Source organism: Protomyctophum parallelum (genome assembly GCF_964188405.1).
Source record: "Protomyctophum parallelum genome assembly, chromosome: 23".
NCBI classification, from domain to species: domain Eukaryota; kingdom Metazoa; phylum Chordata; class Actinopteri; order Myctophiformes; family Myctophidae; genus Protomyctophum; species Protomyctophum parallelum.
The window spans coordinates 26998005-27017029 of record NC_139715.1 but is presented as its reverse complement, the minus strand read 5'-3'; the positions used below and the strand labels follow the sequence as shown (position 1 = coordinate 27017029).

The following is a 19025-nucleotide window of genomic DNA, read 5'->3' as shown; positions in this document are numbered from 1 at the left end:
TCTCCCGGTTCAGTCAACATCTGTTAAGCTTTGACCGTCATATATATACATATATATATATATATATATATATATATATATATATATATATATATAACCTATTTTATTTGATAGATTGATACATCATTCTTCCATCCTATGTCCTTTCTGCAATAGGGAGTGAGCAGCAAGCAAGGTTGGATTTATGGATTAGATGCAGATCATCTGTACCGACACAACATCATCACTCTGACCCTACTGTGTTGCTGTGGCAACAACCCAGGCCATTGACCCCATAAGCTGAGAGAGAGAGAGAGAGAGAGAGAGACTCCCAGATGGCACATCTGCATGAACGATGTGCGAATATAATATAGCAAGACTGGTGAGCATGTGTTGACAGGAGGGTGGTGGTAAATGCAATAACACCACATTAAGACTATAGTACTAATCGTTATGTGTATAACTGCACCAAGTTGACCTCGGAAAGATAACTGCTTTTCTAAAGAGCATGCCAAGTATCGTAACCAAAATCTAGCAACCAAATGTTGCAATACCAACGACATAGAATCGACACCTATAGTGCCAATGTTTAGTTTTGTTTACATCCTCAATCAAATGATGTATTGTGCACATCGAAAAGCAAGTGATTAGAAAACAACATTATGATATGTCTTCTTTCATAATTCCTGCAACTGACAAAGGTTGCAATCGTTCATACATAGACTTTGTTCCTTCAGAAAGAGCTTTCTTCCGGGCCTCTTCCAACTTCTTCCAACTTCCTTACAGGTGTTACCGATGATACTAATTAAGTAATTAAGGCTCTGTTCCATTCTGGTCAAACAGAGTCAGGGTGCTGCTATTGCATGTTGGCTCACTGGAAACACTGCTACACCAGTGGGTTCCAAATGGCCCTGTATGGGTGTGTATGAGAGCGTACGGGTCAATTTGGTTCCATTTGTACACTCTCAGAGTTGACCTTGACCTTTTAACCCATTCTGACCTGAGATCAGATTCATACGAGGTTTCCACTGGACAACACACTGGTCTGATTAAATGAGTGCCGAACCACAAGTATAAATCAAGTTTGATAAATACTCGAGTAGGCCTATACGTACATACATATATAGGCTACTGTATAGGCTACTTCTACAAGATTAATCCAAAGGTGTACTTTCATCAGTACAGTGTGTTGCCGTGACCTGGTGTGACCCACCCCTTCCAGTTCAGTCAACATCTGATAAGCTTTGACAAATAGATAGATAGATAGATAGATAGATAGATAGATAGATAGATAGATAGATAGATAGATAGATAGATAGATAGATAGATAGATAGATAGATAGATAAGACAGACAGACAGACAGACAGACAGACAGACAGACAGACAGACAGACAGACAGACAGACAGACAGACAGACAGACAGACAGACAGACAGACAGACAGACAGACAGACAGACAATATATGTCTTGTCATGCCAATGACGACACAGACAGACATTCAGACAGACAGACAGATTAGAGGGGGACCCAATGTAATCTGTTTCTATTGCGCTGATGTGGGCCAAATCTCTCTCTCTCTCTCTCTCTCTCTCTCTCTCTCTCTCACACACACACACACACACACACACACACACACACACACACACACACACACACACACACACACACACACACACACACACACTTCGTGATACACATTCATAACGTCTTAATATAGGCTTAGTAGATCCCGGCTGCTATAGGCTATATATGTCACTATAGCTTCACATAACGGTGAAATGCATGCATCCCTATTCCCTCCTTCACTTTCTCCGCATCTCTCTTGGAAGTCACGCGGTTCTCCTCCATGCAACCGTCCCCGGGGCGGCGAGGTCACAATTTTCGGTGCAACACCCCCCCCCCCCCCCCCCCCCTGCGATTTTTGCCTGTTGTAGTACTAGTAAGTATCAGAACAGGTCACACATATCGGTGTGACAGTGTGCCGGTTGAATGCAGCGTCACTGCAGCGGGACAACGGACAGAGCCGGGCCGGGCCGACGGGGCCGGGCGTGGCGAGGCGACAACACATCACACGAGACACGTAGGCTAGCCTACAGTCAGTCAGGGACACACGCTCCATTTAAAACGTAACAAGCACTATTCACTATGATATAATAATTAATATAAAGTCCTCCATTGTTTCTATTTTCACCACCTCTCCCTCTCTCTCACACACTCACTCACCTTTTCTTTAAATCACCCTTTCTCAACGTCGCGTCTGCAGACCGCCGGTGGTAGATGGTAGAATGATCTAACATTATATAGGGGGGGTCCAATTAAACTCTGCAATACCGTTATACACAGGTCCGTTTGCTTCCATTTTTACAATCTCAGACTAGGAGTTGCGTTAACACTGAGGATGACTCAGTACAGAAATAATAACAAAGATGGTCCGTTATGCGCTCTCTAGCTCTCTCTCTTTCTCTCTCTCTCTCTCTCTCTCTCCCCCTCTCTCTCAAAAGCAATAGCCTAATAACAGCATGGGCACATTATTTTACCTTGTGTGATCCGTCGCGTGTAGGTGTCTGTCGCTCCGCATCAGAACGTCAGACAGGGTGTATTTCTGCTGCTCAGCATAGCGGTGTGTGTCTCACTCACAGGTCTCACTGCGTCACGCCGGTGCCCGGTGGAATTATGGGAAAAATCCAGCCAGCCCGCCGAGCATCACAAGATTATAGATGCGGGATTAAGAGCAGCAGAGATCAGAGATATAGGCCTACATTGTGTGCGTGCGTGCGTGTGTGTGTGTGTGTGTGTGTGTGTGTGTGTGTGTGTGTGTGGGGGGGGGGGGTGGCAATAGGGCCCGAGCACTGCACAGAGTAGTGCGAATTAAGCCTTATTGAAATCGCAATTATTATATTATTATATTATATCCATGAATCACGTTTTTGATATAGCCTACGTTTGTGACATCCAGCGTCCACCCATTTTAGCCTATAATATCTACAAGCTCACATTATCGTGTATATAAACTTGCATACCAGCTAATATTTTAACTATTCATGAAACATTTGGAAATGTATTTACCTTTTTTTTAGACATTAAAAAGAAAGAAAAAAAATATATATATATAGAAAACACACACTGATTTGTAAGTTTGTAACGTTTTTAATATATATAAATAACACCAGTATTAAAAGACACCTGGGGGCGAGGTCGTGTGCACTGGCCGTCTTGAGTGTACAGGGTTTGATGAGGTCAAATCAACATAATGGAATGTCAGAACAGGTCAGCTCCATATATGGATCAGATCTAAGGGTGGCAGTGTCTTGAGTGTACAGGGTTTGATGAGGTCAAATCAACATAATGGATGCATGTCAGAACAGGTCAGCTCCATATATATGGAGATCTAAGGGTGGCAGTGTCTTGAGTGTACAGGGTTTGATGAGGGCACAGGTATAATTTCCGGGCCTGTTGAGAACTCTAGTTTTCACCGGCTGCCGGGCGCGGCTGCACAAATAACCTTGGGGCAGGCCCATTTAGAGTTTAAATGGACCGGTATCAGTCAAAAGGGAGACAGACATCGAAGAGGAATGATGGATGGGGAAGGATCAACATATGGAATGTCAGAACAGGTTTATATCCATATACTATTAATATAGATGACATCAGGGATCTCTATATGGTCTTAATTGCGACAGTAGGTCACATTTAGGCCTACTATGATATGTGCACTTGTCAGGGTGGGGGGGGGGTGGAGGGTCCCCAGTTCAAATGTGATCATTTCGGGGGGCCACAGCCTGAAAAGGTTGAGAAGCACTGCTCAACCAGTGTTGCGTGCTGCCTGCTGCACTCCGCGTGGCCTGACACGTGTTCTCGTTTGGACAGTGGGCACACATAGAGTTAAGCAGGACCGGCGTGCCAAAAATAGCAAACCTACCGGTATTATATGCTCAAGGTTGTGAGCTTGTAGGTCTGCTATTCTCAGCGCAAGACGCCGTCCCACGAACGGATGAAGTATGAATTGGCCTTTAATATAACATGTTGGCAAAACCGTAACCTTGAATAAAGTTGTTTATTCATCTCATCTTTGTTTAAACCAAAACAGGAGACCGATCACACTAAGTTGTACCTTAAATCAGAGGTGATTGTTTGAATATTGTTTGTGCGTAGCAATCGAATAACAATTTGGAAGGCATTCATAAAGCCAAATTGAAATGTTACCTACAAAATCTGACTTTTTTTTTGTTAAAAAGGGTTTCCCCCCAGAAAAAAATATAATAGATACCATAAGGGGATATAATGTTAATAATAAACTTTATTTGTATAGCACTTTTCATACATAAATGCAGCTCAGAGTGCTTCACAGGGCAGGACACAAAAATAAAATACAATAAAACACAAGTAGTTAAAATGATAGCAGAGAACAAAACCGAATATAAGAACATAAAATAAATAAAGACACATAAAAAAATAAAATAAAAAATAAAATAAAACTCAACTAAAAGCAAGGGTGAAGAGGTGAGTCTTGAGTTGAGATTTAAAAATGTCTACAGAGGGTGCGTGTCTGAGCTCGAATGGAAGTTTATTCCAGGCTGTTGGGCCATAGAAGCAAAAAGCTGCCTCACCGTACTTTTTTGTGCACATTCTTTTAGGCACTTCAAGTAGGCCAGCGTTGGAGGACCTGAGGGGGCGGCTAGGGACATATCTAGGTAGGCAGTCACGGAGGTACGGAGGTGCGAGACCATTGAGAGCTTTATAGACAAGTAACAGAATTTTAAAGTCAATCCTGAAAACAACCGGAAGCCAGTGCAGTGATGCCAAAACTGGAGTAATATGTTCTCTCATCTTAGTTCTAGTTAAAACTCTAGCTGCTGCATTTTGGACAAGTTGTAGTCTGTCAGTCGTTTTCTTAGGGTTAATGTCATGATTTAGGTTTTTCTTTGACTCATACATCTTGATCACATGATATTATGTACTTATTTGTGTGAGTTTTGAGGCTAGAGTGTATTGACAGAAATTGTGATCTTATCTATGAACAGACCACAGCCACTGTGTGGTGCTATTGTGCCACGTAACATGGAACTCAGCTAGTCTCAGTTAAAACCAGTTATCAGTTTAAACCACATGAACCGCCCAGGCTCCCGACTCCCGAGCACGACACGGCCTTTACTGCATGTCTTCCCCCATCTCTCTCCCGTTTCCTGTCAGCGTACTGTCTGTCCCTTCAAAAAACCAATAAAAGGCTTAAGCCGCAAAAGATATATATACAAAAAACCACATGAACCACAAACAGATCTTGGGATAATACAGGTGAACATTTGGCAAAAGTAGCTCAAGCTTGTAGATTGGCTCGGATTTTCAGGGCTGTTTTAAAGGACGGCAGGTACACATTTAATTACTTTCTGAAGCTTAGGTTAAAATGTGTCATACCTCAATTTTTATGCCAAGATCAAATGAATATATCTAAAATTAAATACCTGTGTTTCGCGTATATCCCAATATTGTGTGATGAGCCACCACACAATCATGACCAGCCACCACACACAGTATGATTTTTAGTAGGCGGCCACGAATAGGCCCAAAAAAGGCAATCTGCGAATGATCACAAAATGTATTTAAAAAGAAAAACAGAAACTGCAAAGGCAGCAATCCTGCAACACTCCAAGTCTCACAGGTAGAAATGGGAATAAAGGAATAGCCATGCAGCACACAAGGAGTCCTTAAGTTTTCACATGGTTTATTCACCTCTGACGGACAACTGACACATTTTGGCCTTCCTCAGTGTTGTGAAAAGATAACAGGAAGTGAGGTGTGTCTGTGTGTGTGTGTGTATATGATACAATCAAGTGCGAGATTGAATACAGGTGCCAACTGCCTTATAGTTGTAGTGGGCATATATGTTTTCCAGGCACCTTATGTCACCCGGCCTAACAGACCGTGATTAGCTCATGAGATTGTACAAAGCATGCTTCAAAATACAATATAGAAATAGAAAATGAGAGGGAGACCATTGGTAACACTCAAGTGAACGTACGTTTGTATATGGACATTTTTTAAAGTGTTCTCTTATTCAGAACTTTACTTTTCAGTAAATACAAATTTGGTAATTGCCAATTTAAAGGTGCCAATGTGACACTTAAAGAGACCCTTCCCTTCTGATGCTGTCTGGAGTGTGTATCCAGTAGGCCTCTCTCTGGAGTAACCCTAACCATCCCCTAAAACCTCAGAGTGCAGACATCATGACCCACAGCATTGAAATGCCTGGCTACGGATTATTTCTCATCATTGTTCCAGATGGAACTCTTACATTCTGAAAACCTGGTTTTGATTTCCCTGATGATTTTCCCCACATAACATAATCCACAGGGGCATTTTGAAAGACATTTTGTTTTATATGAAATCCTACCTTTGACAGATTTTTCTTTCTTTTATATATATATATAAATATATATATATTTTTGTATTAATATAAATTTTCACCCAGTGTCAATTATCTAACGTAATCCTTGGCCCTACACTTCCTCTGCCAACCTGGGGGGGCAGCGGATTGACCTCATGCCCCCTTCTATGCATGAGGACTCCAAGCTGCTTCTTTTCACCTGACAGGGGGGAATTTCCCCGGCCAGACATAGCGCGTGGAAGGAGCACGTTATTCCGACCAGTTCCTCTCCCCTCCATCAGGCAGGCCAGGGGGAGGTAGTTTAGAGACCAGGATTACTGCATGTTTTTTGTGAGGGTACCTACCCTATAGGGGACACGGGGAGAACATGCAAACTCCACACAGAAAGGCCCTTTCGCCAACCCTCGCCAGTGCCCTCGGGTATGGGCACTGATGACGCGGAGGAGGGAACACGCCCCCCAGCGCCCATAGCGGGAATCAAACCCAGGACCTTCTAGCTGTGAGGCGACAGCACTACCGACTGCTACCGTGCCTCCAAAATGACTCTGTTAATCATGGACTTACAATGTATACAGTTGTCCGCAGCCGTGTCCAGTAAACCGTTGGAAGGTGTGTACGAGGGCTGGGGGCTAGTAGGTGAACTCGGGGAGAGCTGGGAGAGATGAGGGATTTTCCCCTGGATGAAGTCCTCATGTGTCCCTTTTGAGGGTTGCGAGCCTGCTACATTAAACTTTGACCACATACAAAGCAAGAAAAGGGTGTTGTCAGATCCTGACTTTGGCTAATGCATTTTTTACAAACTGAACAAGCAAATGCCCTTTACCCTGTATGAATCATCATGAATCAGCATGTGTGGTCGTTTTGCTACAAACTCAACACGCAAATGGCTTTTCCCTTGTATGAATCCTCATGTGTGATTTCAGATGATGAGAATGGCGAAAGCTTTTGCTACAAACTGAACACGGAAAGGGCTTGTCCCCTGTATGAGTCCTCATGTGTGTTTTCAGATTTTTAGATAGACTAAAGCTTTTGCTACAAACAGAACACGCGAATGGTTTGTCCCCTGTATGAGTCCTTATGTGTGTTTTCAAATGTTGAGATTGATTAAAGTTTTTGTTACAAAACGAACAAGCAAATGGCTTGTCCCCTGTATGGGTCATCATGTGCGTTTTCAGACTTTTTGATAAACGAAAGCTTTTGCTACAAACTGAACAAGCAAATGGTCTATCCCCTGTATGGATCATCATGTGTGTTTTCAGATATTGAGATTGGTTGAAGTTTTTGCTACAAATCGAACAAGCAAATGGCTTGTCCCCTGTATGGGTCATCATGTGCGTTTTCAGATTTTTAGATAGACGGAAGCTTCTGCTACAAACTGAACAAGAAAATGGCTTGTCCACTGTATGGGTCTTCATGTGCCCTTTCAGATCTTTAGATAGACTAAAGTTTTTGCTACAAACTGAACAAGCAAATATCTTGTCCCCTGTATGAGTCCTCATGTGTCTTTTCAAATTTGTAGATTTATTGAAGCTTTTTCTACAAACTGTACAGGCAAAAGGCCTGTCCCCTGTATGAGTTCTCATGTGTACTTTCAGATGTTCAGATTGATTGAAGCTTTTGCCACAAACTGAACAAGCAAATGGCCTTTCCCCTGTGTGGGTCCTCATGTGTGTTTTGAGAGTTTGAGATAGACTAAAGCCCTTTTTACAAACTGAACATGCAAATGGCCTTTCCCCTGTATGGGTCCTCATGTGTGTTTTCAGACGCTGAGCATGGGTAAAGATTTTGCTACAAACTGAACAAGCAAATAGATTTTCCCCTATATGGGTCCTCATGTGTATTTTCAGATCATGAGATCCGCTAAATCCTATTTTACAAACTGAACAAGCTTGAATTGAGGTGCTTGCTAGAGGCTCTGTCTGTCTGTTTTCATCATCATTAACATCATCATCTTCACTTTTCACTACTACTAGTAGTGCAAACGATGACCCTGCAGCTTCCTCTGGTCTTTGAAGTAACTCGTCCTCCTGTTCCTCTTTGATCTGTGGAGGTTCTAGTTTCACCTGGGCCAGACTGGGACTGATCTCCCGCTGTTCATCTTTAATCTGTGGATTTTCTAGTTTCACCTGGACCAGAATGGGACTCGTCTCCTGCTGTTCAGGGGAAAACTCTTCTTTACATGGATTGTGTGTGAGATCTACAAGGAGAAAAGAGGAGGTAACATCAGCATAGAACAAATCATTTTCTTTTTTTCCCTTTTTTATTTAACCAGTAAAAACACATTGAGACGAATTGGGAACTGGCCAAGAGGAAGAAACACAATTGATTGTATCAGATTTATGGTTTTGTATTGATTATTGTAATCATTCTTGTCAAGTGACACTTCGTGTACGTTTGTATTATTGTTTACTGTTCATATTGTTGCTGTTGTGCAGAAAAGTTTAGTTTTTTTGTATTGTGTAAGGCTGTCAACGAATATTCCACATTCAAAAATATATTTGATTATTAAAAATAAAGGAATATTTGATGAGCAATTATAGATGTAGATGAAAAAATAAATGCCTGGGTGCCTGTAACCTTACACAGCAGCAGCTGTGTGTGTGTGTGTGTGTGTGTGTGTCTCACAGCCTGGCTCAGTGTCAGTGCAGTAGTTGTTATCCTCAAGGGTGAAGATGGGAGTCATGCAGGCATCAGTCCTCCAGGGGGCAGCAGAGCTCAGGTCTTCCCTCAGGGCTGCTGATTTGTAGGATTCACTGGTAGACATCTGCTTTGTACAGTGCACGCACACACACACATAGGCCCTCATTTATCAATCGAGTGTAAAATCTGCCACAGATTCAAGTGCAGGTTTCGTAGTACACCCACGTCGCCACGGCATTTATAAAGTGATCGCAAACAGCTGATTCCGTTCTGACGTTAATAAATGTGACGGCTGAAATCTATCTGGCACGTCCTATGAAATCAAGCCTCGCCCTCGTTTTTGCGACATGAACACATGCAATACGACCTGTGGAAACCATGGTTACAGGGAAAAATAAGTTTCTCCTGTCCCTTGCTGCCCGCCTCACCCCCCTCTCTCATACACACACACACAGACAGACACACAGCACACGCAACTTGCAAGCCCAACTAACTGGTGTCTTGTTAAATAAATAAAGAACGAACACCTGCATGAATTAAATAAAGTTGTAGCAGGCCTACCCTGTCTGTTTCCCTCTCACCTCGCTTGCCTTGCTGTCATGTCCACGCACGCACCTACATGACACATCGACATCGCATCGCCATGAATGGAATTAGTTTGTAGGCTGGCCTATATTAATTTTACCCATTCGTGACCAGACGTGACTTTTTGTCCTACTCAACTCAATTTCAAGCTTTGGCGGAAATGGTAAATGCCAAAAATGTAGGTAATTTCGGCGTGCACCCATATTTTGGCGTACGCACAGTTGATAAATGAGGGCCTTAGTCCCTCATTTATCAACTCGGCGTATGCCAAAATATGGGTGCACGGCACGCCGAAATTACCGCAATTGTCGGCATTTACCATTTCCGCCAAAGCTTGAAATTGAACGTGTGCCAGGACAAAAATCACGTCTGCACTTCCCAACGATTCCCAACGTGGGTAGCCTACTGTAGCCTAATCTACAGCAGGCCGATGTCTTTCTGGAGTTACGGTATGTGCAATCTCCTCCTCGTTTAATAAACCTGACACGTCACTCGAATGCCAAATGTACCGTGCCAGGCTGCCAGCGCAAGTGGGAACCGCATCGGAGATAGGTAGGCTACCCAGCCAGCCCACCACCAGTGCCAGCCACATGAGGCTACGGTTTTGGCTGCACATTCATACAACTGCAGCGACTAGCGACTGAGAGGCAATCTAAATAGACTGTCGAACGTGCATGGTCAGTTGGTCACGGTGTCACGGACGGACCACAGTGATAGAGAGAGACAGACAGACAGGACAGGAGGAGCACCTATGCAAAACAGTGGCGTGTGTGTGCCTATTTGTTATTTAATTCATGGTTCACAGGTTCAGGTTTCGTTCACCAATATATCTTGTTGTATATTAAATTTAAATGTATTTAATAATTTAATATACAACTAACAACACACAGTGACAGTTGCTTGCAAATAGCGATATGTCCGTCCGTGCGTGCGTGCATGCGGGAGGGGGGGTGAGGCGGGCATCAAGGGAAGCGAAGCGAGAGGAGAAACAGACAGGGTAGGCCTACAGCTTTATTTAATTCATGCAGGTTTATTTAAGATACAAGTTGCGTGCGCGGGCGTGCGTCTGCGGGCTCAGGGCCTCAGGCACATCTTTGCACACAGCCGGGGACAGAGGAAGCTGGCGCCCGACATCATTCCGGCTTTTTAGACAGCTGGTGGATGGAAAAGAAGCTCCACCTCCGCGGCTGACTGACCCGGAGGAGAGCGTTTCCGGGAATCTGTTCGTTGCGTCAGTCAGCCGCGGAGGTGGAGCTTCTTTTCCATCCACCAGCTGTCTAAAAATCCGGAATGAACATAGCTCTAAATGAAACGCATTAGAGCTATGGACCAGAGCTACCCCCGGACATTGGCTCATCTTACCCATAGACACCCATTGTTTTAGACTAGAATAAGCTACTTCAGACAATTTAATTGCTAAATGATTCACATGGTTCTATCCATTGGCAAATCATCAACGTGTATGATATTACATTTTAGACCTACGTACATTTTGCTTTGTATAGCAGTAATTTTACATGTGTCGAAATTTTACTTTGACCGACAAAAACTGTTTTGTTTTTTTAATAATGTTTTCTACTTTCCCCATGTGCTTCCCAACTTTACAGCCAGGTGTAAATTATAAATGCTTACTAGATTTAAGGTCACATGGCAACACAGGTTTCTAGTTTTCTAGATAAAGGGGGTGGTCCAACTTGGACACTAGTGGCTCATTTTACCCCGTTCTCCCCTATGGCAGTTTTGTTCCTCGTTTTTGTGATAGATTAGATAGCATTCCATTTTGCTATGATCTTTGGTAGCTGTAACTGTCCCAGCAATGGGATTTTCTATTTCTATTTTTCTATTCTATTTTCTATTCTATTTTATTACTTACCTTTCGGCAAATACAAGATGGGAAAAAGGTTTCGGTACACATTGTATGTGCATGCCGTGTGTGGTGCCTGGTCTCGAATGCTGTTCATATTATGACCGGATGAGGGCATGCAAGGAGAGCCCTGTGGCTGTGAGTAGCATTAATGGAACCGGTGTGAGCAACTCAGACAGATCAACTGAGTTGCAGGGAGAGAGGAGCTCTTCTCACGCCACAAAGAGTGTCCGTAATAATAAAATAAAACATAAGAGAATTGATAGTAGCTCCTAAAAGAAGCGGCAGAAGGCGCACACGGTACGTTACATGTTGTTGGTCTCTGTGTTTGTAAATAGTGTTGTAGTTCCGTCGATTGTTTGATTGTTTGTTTACGTTTCATCTTGTTTGTTTACCCATAATCCGGAAGTCATGATTGACCGACAGTTACAACAAGGACATTCACATTGCATATTTCATGGTGGTTAAGAGAATATTGTATGTTTTGTGTTACAGTTTTCACGGCGTCTAAAAGGAAAAATAAAACCACCTTAAAGACATCTGTTGGAGCGTTGTCATATTTCTGCTGGCTAGGAGCCACTACAGTAGTCTCTTTCCAGTAGGCTATGTCACTGTAGGTATCTTTCTTTTAGTTTTCTTATAATCTGGTTAGGTACGTAACGTTTGTGTATAGTCCCTGTACTGGACCAACTGACTAAGGGGGCATCCCTGTCGGGTTTCTCCATGATAGAGGGCTATATTATGGACTCTATCACAACGCGTCTTTGCATCGTCTCATCTGCCCGAGTGAAGGTACCGCTGTATAGTTGCTTGCGACTATAGCTGACCATTGTTAGCTATAGTAGCTAGCTAACACAATAACATTTATTTCAAACAACTCAATATTCGGTCAGAATGTTAATCGAAACGCAAACAAGACACCATAACAATGTATTCAACCATTCAAGAGCATACATGCTCGTTTTGTACCTGAAAAGTGGAGAGTTCAACTTCAACGAGGATTCTGGAACAATTATCTGCCTGTGTTTAGCTGCAGCCTATTAGGGCACTGTTTTCTTTTTGCAAATCTAAGGGCACTGTCTAGTGAGCTAATCTAGTGAGCTAATTTAAGACTTCCGGTGGACGATCTCTTCAAAATAAGAGTATTGAAAAAAAGATTACTTACCATACAGCGATACATAGAACTTATGTATCGCTGTATGGATTGCCAATTTTTTCTATGATAGAAGGAGTTTTTGTCCAGCGTCCACTTTAGTCCACTTTAGTCTGGAAATGGGATGGGTTTTTTTTACCTCTGACCTCGCTGTACGTACGGCCTCTGCTGCTTAGCGGAGGGTGTGGTGTTGTAGAGGAGGTCTCCCCGGACATGTGCGTATGTCACACTAGTGACTAGTCGATACATAGAAGGGATTTTTGTCCAGCGTCCACTTTATAAAGTCCATGCACTCCAGTGAATAGCATTTATCCATTTATATAACTTTTTACGTTATTTAATTACTTATTGTTACACAGAAACATAATGTGTGTCTTTACAATAACTGTAATGTAATAATAATAGGCTACTAATAATGTAATGTATTAATTATAACTGGACTAGTTTTACAATTATTTAATTATCAACATTTTTATTCTGAAAGCAACCGGGGGTGTCTTAGATTTGCTAGCTCTCACACAGGAAGCTCTAGATTTGCCAAAAAGACGGAGCCCAGAGGAGCTAGGTCAGTGTGTTTGTGCGTATTGTTGTGCATCAGTGCATGTTAAACCAGCCAATAGAGGACCGACCTACACTGTAGCTTCCACTCAAAACCATAACGCATTCATTCAGTGATGATGGCCTATATGACATGCCCAATATAGCATATAGTATAGGGATGTCTACCAGGTTGAAAGTGGTTAAACCAATGCTGTGATAGGCTATATTGTGTCACAGGGAGATGAAAAAAAAACTATTTGCTTTTCTGTTTGATATGGTAAGTAAAAAGACCTGAATTAAAAATTGACTTGAGTAAAAAAGTATTGGTATCAAAATGCACTTAAAGTATCAAAAGTAGAAAGTACTCATTGTGCAGAATATGCCCCATTTACATTTTTTTAAATAAATAATTTGAAAATAGCAAATCGATGGATGAGCTTGTAGACCGGCTATGTTCAAATGGCCGAAATGTATAGTGCTGAAGTGGGTATGTTTTGTAATATTAATAAAAATCTACAAAGTAAACTAGAAACTAAAGTTTTCAAATAATTGTAGTGGAGTAAAATTACAATATTTGCCTCTGAGATGTAGTGGAGTACAAGTAAAAGTATTGGAAATTGGAAATACTCAAGTAAAGCACAAATACCTCAAAATTGTACTAGTAGGCTACAGTATAGGCCTTCTCAAGTAAATGTACTTACTTTCCACCACTGCTATCAACAATAAACACCACAATAAATCTCTTTTCACTGGCAATGCCCTTTCAGAGGAACGTTATATTAGGTGTCCACAAATGGTCCTCTTTCACCTATTTTTGGACTTATGTACTGTGAAAGGTCAACTATTTATGGTTTGGACAAAGAGCGGCTTCTGTGCATCGGCGGGCAACGACACTTGTTTCAGACACTTGTCTGAAACAAGTACACATGCACACACGGTCGCACGTGCACAATGTGCGCTCACACGTTTCTACAGTACACTATAGGCTAGTCTACTTGTGAGGACATGAACATTTTAGGACGGCACATTTCTGAATGCCATTTGTAGTTTTGGGACATTTCTTAAAGAATCCCCAAACCGTAAATCTATATGTGCTTGTAGATCAGCTATTTCCAGTGCACCAGCACGCGCTGAAATTAGATATAAAATATAAACTCCTATAACCCACATCCTAAACCTAAGCTCTTAGATGCCTAATCCTGACACCAAAATCTATCCTTGTTTATTTGTTTACATTAATTGTGGGCTCGTTGCAGCAGCAGTGAGCACACATAGATATCCTGCATTTTTCATGGCCTCAAAACTTCTGCCACCTATCTACTCCTACATAATACACTTTCACTCAGTAACTTTGTTCAGCTTACTGTGGAATCGTGGGGGTGTACATGAAATGGAATGTTTTGCAGTTTAAAAAAAAGATTATTTGAAAAGTTCAGAAAGTAGAGCTCAGAGATAGCTCTACTTTGGTTTTGTGAGTGTGTGTTTCAGCTCCTATACAATATTTTCATATTGTATCTATTTGCCTGTTTTTTCTCTGTGCGCGCGCACGGCACGCACACACACACACACACACACACACACACACACACACACACACACACACACACACACACACACACACACACACACACGATGCCAGTGGTAAACTAAATCACTTTAATTATGTCTCCCAATGTTCTAGTTTTACCAGCAGGAGAAACTGTGTGAAAAGAGTGGGATCTGGAATAGTTTTGTTTTTCACGAGGTGAGTAGACAGAGTACCGTGTTTTTATGGATCCATTTTGTACAGTCAAGGGAGTAAAGACTATTACTTTGCCACAACTGTGTTGAACCTGATATATTGTTACATAACATAGATGACATTTATCCCTCAGGGGAAATGTGTTAAGATTCAGAGAATTACAACGTAAAATCTGGGATTCAAATACAGTACCAGTCTCCTGAACAAAAGACCAGGCAAATGATTGGGGTGGGGGATAGATTAGAGCAGTGGTTCTAATTTATCTCGCAAAATAAACTAATAAAGCATTAGAATCAGTTTAACCAGTACAGTACATTGGCTATATTTGAAAATACACTTGTCCCGTGCCATTATGTGCTAGCCGGCATCCCTCCCCCGCACATCAAACGACTTTGTATATGAACGGAGATTAGAACACAGTATAGACATTATCTGGCCACGTAGCACCCCCACACAAGCTTTGATCTAGAGCCAGTTTCGTGCAGATAGTCCTGCCCCTCCAGACACAACCAAACAACGTCTGGCAAGATGAACGGCAAAGCAGAGACACACACGCTCTTGAATGGCCGGACAGAGGAATCACACCAACAGAAAGCCTCGCTCGTGGCCACGACCTTGGCTGGACAACCTGGAAGTCACTCAGTAGACTGTGTGTGGAACAACCTCAGATAGATCAGCTATCTGAGGTTGTAGATAGCTGATCTACAACCTCAGAACACATCGCGCTTGAAAGGGTCTGGATCGCTGGCCTACAGGGCTAGTGGTATACACACAGATTATTATGGTGCGCGTACACGCCTGGGCGGCCATTCCGGCCTAACAGACATGACACACTGGACAAGAGCATAGCACAATAGTAGACACTAGACAGCCAAGAAGTAGAGGAGCAGAAGGAAGGGAGAGGGGAGGGAACTTATAGCAAAAGAGGGAATGAGATATGAAACAAGATCAGATCGATTCCTCATTGGCCGCTGCAGTTCATTGAGCAATGTGTCTCCAGCGCAAGGAGGAAGGCACGCTGGGGAAGTGACTACTGGTCAATCACAGCTCATCTTTTCCGGGATTTACTAATTCAATCCAAGGGAGTTTACATGCTATATAGGGAGCTATATCCTCCAAAGAGGATGATCTCCCACCATGAAACAGCACATCACAGGCATCTAACTCGATAGACATGGGCTTTTCCCCTTGGGCTTTCTGGATTGAATTTGCACATCGTTGAATAACTGGTTCAAGTTGTTGCCACAAAATATGCACAGCTTTCGATTGTAGCCAAATACTGAATGACAACGGCATCATTCTGGAAGATCTGCAGAAGGCGTGTTCAGCTAGCAGTTGGTCTCTGTGTCAAACACATTGATATTATTTATCAAAAGTAGGAATTGGAGAAATCCCAAAAAGGCAGAGCGCATCCAAAACGTATTATTATTATTATTGTAGACAAAGCGGTCCCTCGTGAAAAAAAAACACATCTATATAATAAAAACGTATTTAAACAACACTTTTTAAAAAGGTTTTGATAAAAAGGAAGTGGAACCAAAACCATCAAAACTCAGTACTGCTTCTCACAACAAGATCTATTTTCTATATCACACGGTTCACAGTTACACCACACTCGTGCATCCTGTTAATGCTACCGGTCTCTGCAGAAAACATTAAGCAGTGAGGTTTGTGTCTATACTGTCTATTTTGGTCTACTGATTTATGTTATATAATTACAGTTTTGGAGTAATGTGACCACCAGTAGGCTATATCTATGTACTTGGTCAGTACTCCTGGACTGTGGCATGTGCGCATTGCTTTATGTTCGGTTGTCAAGGAACCCTGAGACAAAGCACAGCATTCTACGTATCCCTTACTTGCTGGTACAGAGTTTCTTGATCCCAGAGTTTCTGGGAGCTAGCTGTGCCAAAGAGAAAACCAGAAATGACACAACCATAAGCATTACTACATCTGATACTGTGCTTTTCAAAGGTAAACTGTGGTACCAGGCCTCTAAATCCTGACCTAAGGTTTCTGAAAAACTTCAAATATTTATATAGCAGCATCAATGAATGAATTGAATGTACTCTTTATGGAATGTCCCAATTCCAGTTTTCAAATGTACGTATAAGTCTTTTGAAAATAGCAGATCTATACAAGCTTACTCAAATCTAAAATGACAAGATGCTTTCCTGTTTTCTATGGGTTAAAGTATTAGAAATCATCAGTATTGGAGGGACAGCGAGTGAACACTGCCACGGCAGAGGAAACACTGCCACGGATGTTGGCGGCGTCGCTGTGGCTGCTGCCGCTGCCGGAGAATGCACTCGCTGCTTCTGCAGTAGCCTAGTGTGTTTTTACAAATTTTAATATAAACATAGGGTTTATAACCCTTAGGCAACCCTAAATATTCCTGACACCCGCATGTCATAAATGCAGAATGTGGGAGCTGGGAGGGGTCTAATATGATTACGTGGACTGTGTGATCATCGACTGTTCAATAATGTTTAGTAGGAGGGCTGCTATCTTATTACAAATTATTACTTTCAAGGCTGTGTGGACCAGCCAGGAGATTGATGAACCACATTCATTTTCAATAAAGTTATATAGTATATTTAGACACCTGAATTTAATTTAGTACATTTTTATTTAGATTTTGATTGTTCTCAATTAAAACACATTAGCCTCTGGTGAGTTGATACATTGACACATCTCACTACATAGCTGTGTGCTCACAGTGCTGTGTGATGATCAGCGCCCACTGTGTCACAAGTGAAGATGGTTTATGCACCCTGGATGTAGAGATCAAAGGATTACAACAGTAATGCCCATGAGTTAAACTTCTTCTTCCTCAATTTTTTCTCTGACACAACTTGACATTGTGTGTTTGTTATGGTTATTTTCAGGAGCAAAGACCCCCATGTTCCCACCTACTGTATGATGGACTTCACAAGCTGATGAGACAGCAGTGCAGAGCAGTGGCATTTCCCCCAGGAAATATTAAATAATTATTTTATATAAAAACAAAACAGTCAGTTCTGACTTTTAAATGAATGATAAGACAAGACAAGACAAGTATTTGAATATTCTGAATCTGTGTTCAACTAATTATTGAGCTGGGGATATCTCCTTAGTAGGCTGGAGGGAAGACACTGACAGCGAGAAAGAAAGGTGCCATTTATTAACAGAAAGTCCACAAATAATCCAAATAAATTGGTAACTGCTTGCTTGCCATGGCTAAGTTCCAACTTACAACATCAGAACATAATTTATGATATACTGTATATATATCAAGACAAACGTGGTGTACAACAATATGTCGGTGTGGTAGGCCCCGGTCTCACTGTATGCACCAAAGACAAAAATTGGTCTATGAGCCCAACCAGCCACAGGTGCCGTGGTGGAGGAAGTAAACATAACAACCCCATTACTTCTGCTAAAATATCCACTGTATAAAAACAGTTTAGGTGAGAACTGGGCTTCTTTATTAAATGAGCTTTAAGAGCTGATGTCTCAGATTAATGTGTTGAATAAACCAAGTCTATCCATGACCCACCACAAACATGCACCGACATAAAACACACAAACCAAGGACAAATATAAAATGTTGAATTAACATGAATTAAACAGCTACTCAAGCTAAACTCCCTGTACAATTTGATTTAAGTTCTGTTGTCTCTTGTACTTATTTGTTGTAATTGTGGAGCAGGGAAGTGCACTCTCTTTCAGGGTGGGTTGAGGAAAACAGTTTAACAACATTCTTCTATATATTCTAGAGCAATCAATTTGAAAAGGAACATGGTGTCATCGTGTCAAGTCCAAGTCCCTCATTTCCCACCTTCCATTTAGTCAGACCTGCAGGGAACAGGGAACTGCTCTTTATTTGCCAGGTTTAAGAAGGCTTGTTGGAGGAATCCTTCATCCTCCTCTTCTCCATACCTACGTCTCCTCCATAACCTGTTAGGGCACAAAAGTCACTGTCAAACCCAGTTGATTGGGCTGAAAATATCCTTGCTGTAGGTCTACAGGTATTATTCGATACAGATTGCTACAAAAAATAACATCCTTGACATCTATACCGTCTAAAGTAAGGCCTTCTTCAGTTAGTAATACTACTACTAATAATACAACATGTTTTTATCTCTCTTACCGTCACCC

General features: G+C 41.9%; 1 long non-coding RNA gene across 1 annotated transcript; it reads right to left on the bottom strand.

Moving 5' to 3' along the window:
• Positions 1–7170: 7170 nt before the first annotated feature.
• LOC310854245 lies at positions 7171–12495 on the bottom strand. The gene is made up of 3 exons (XR_014568881.1): positions 12421–12495; positions 8988–9126; positions 7171–8559 (listed from the first exon to the last, which is right to left on the bottom strand). It is a non-coding gene; the product is annotated as an uncharacterized lncRNA (long non-coding RNA).
• Between the last annotated feature and the right edge of the window lie 6530 nt (positions 12496–19025).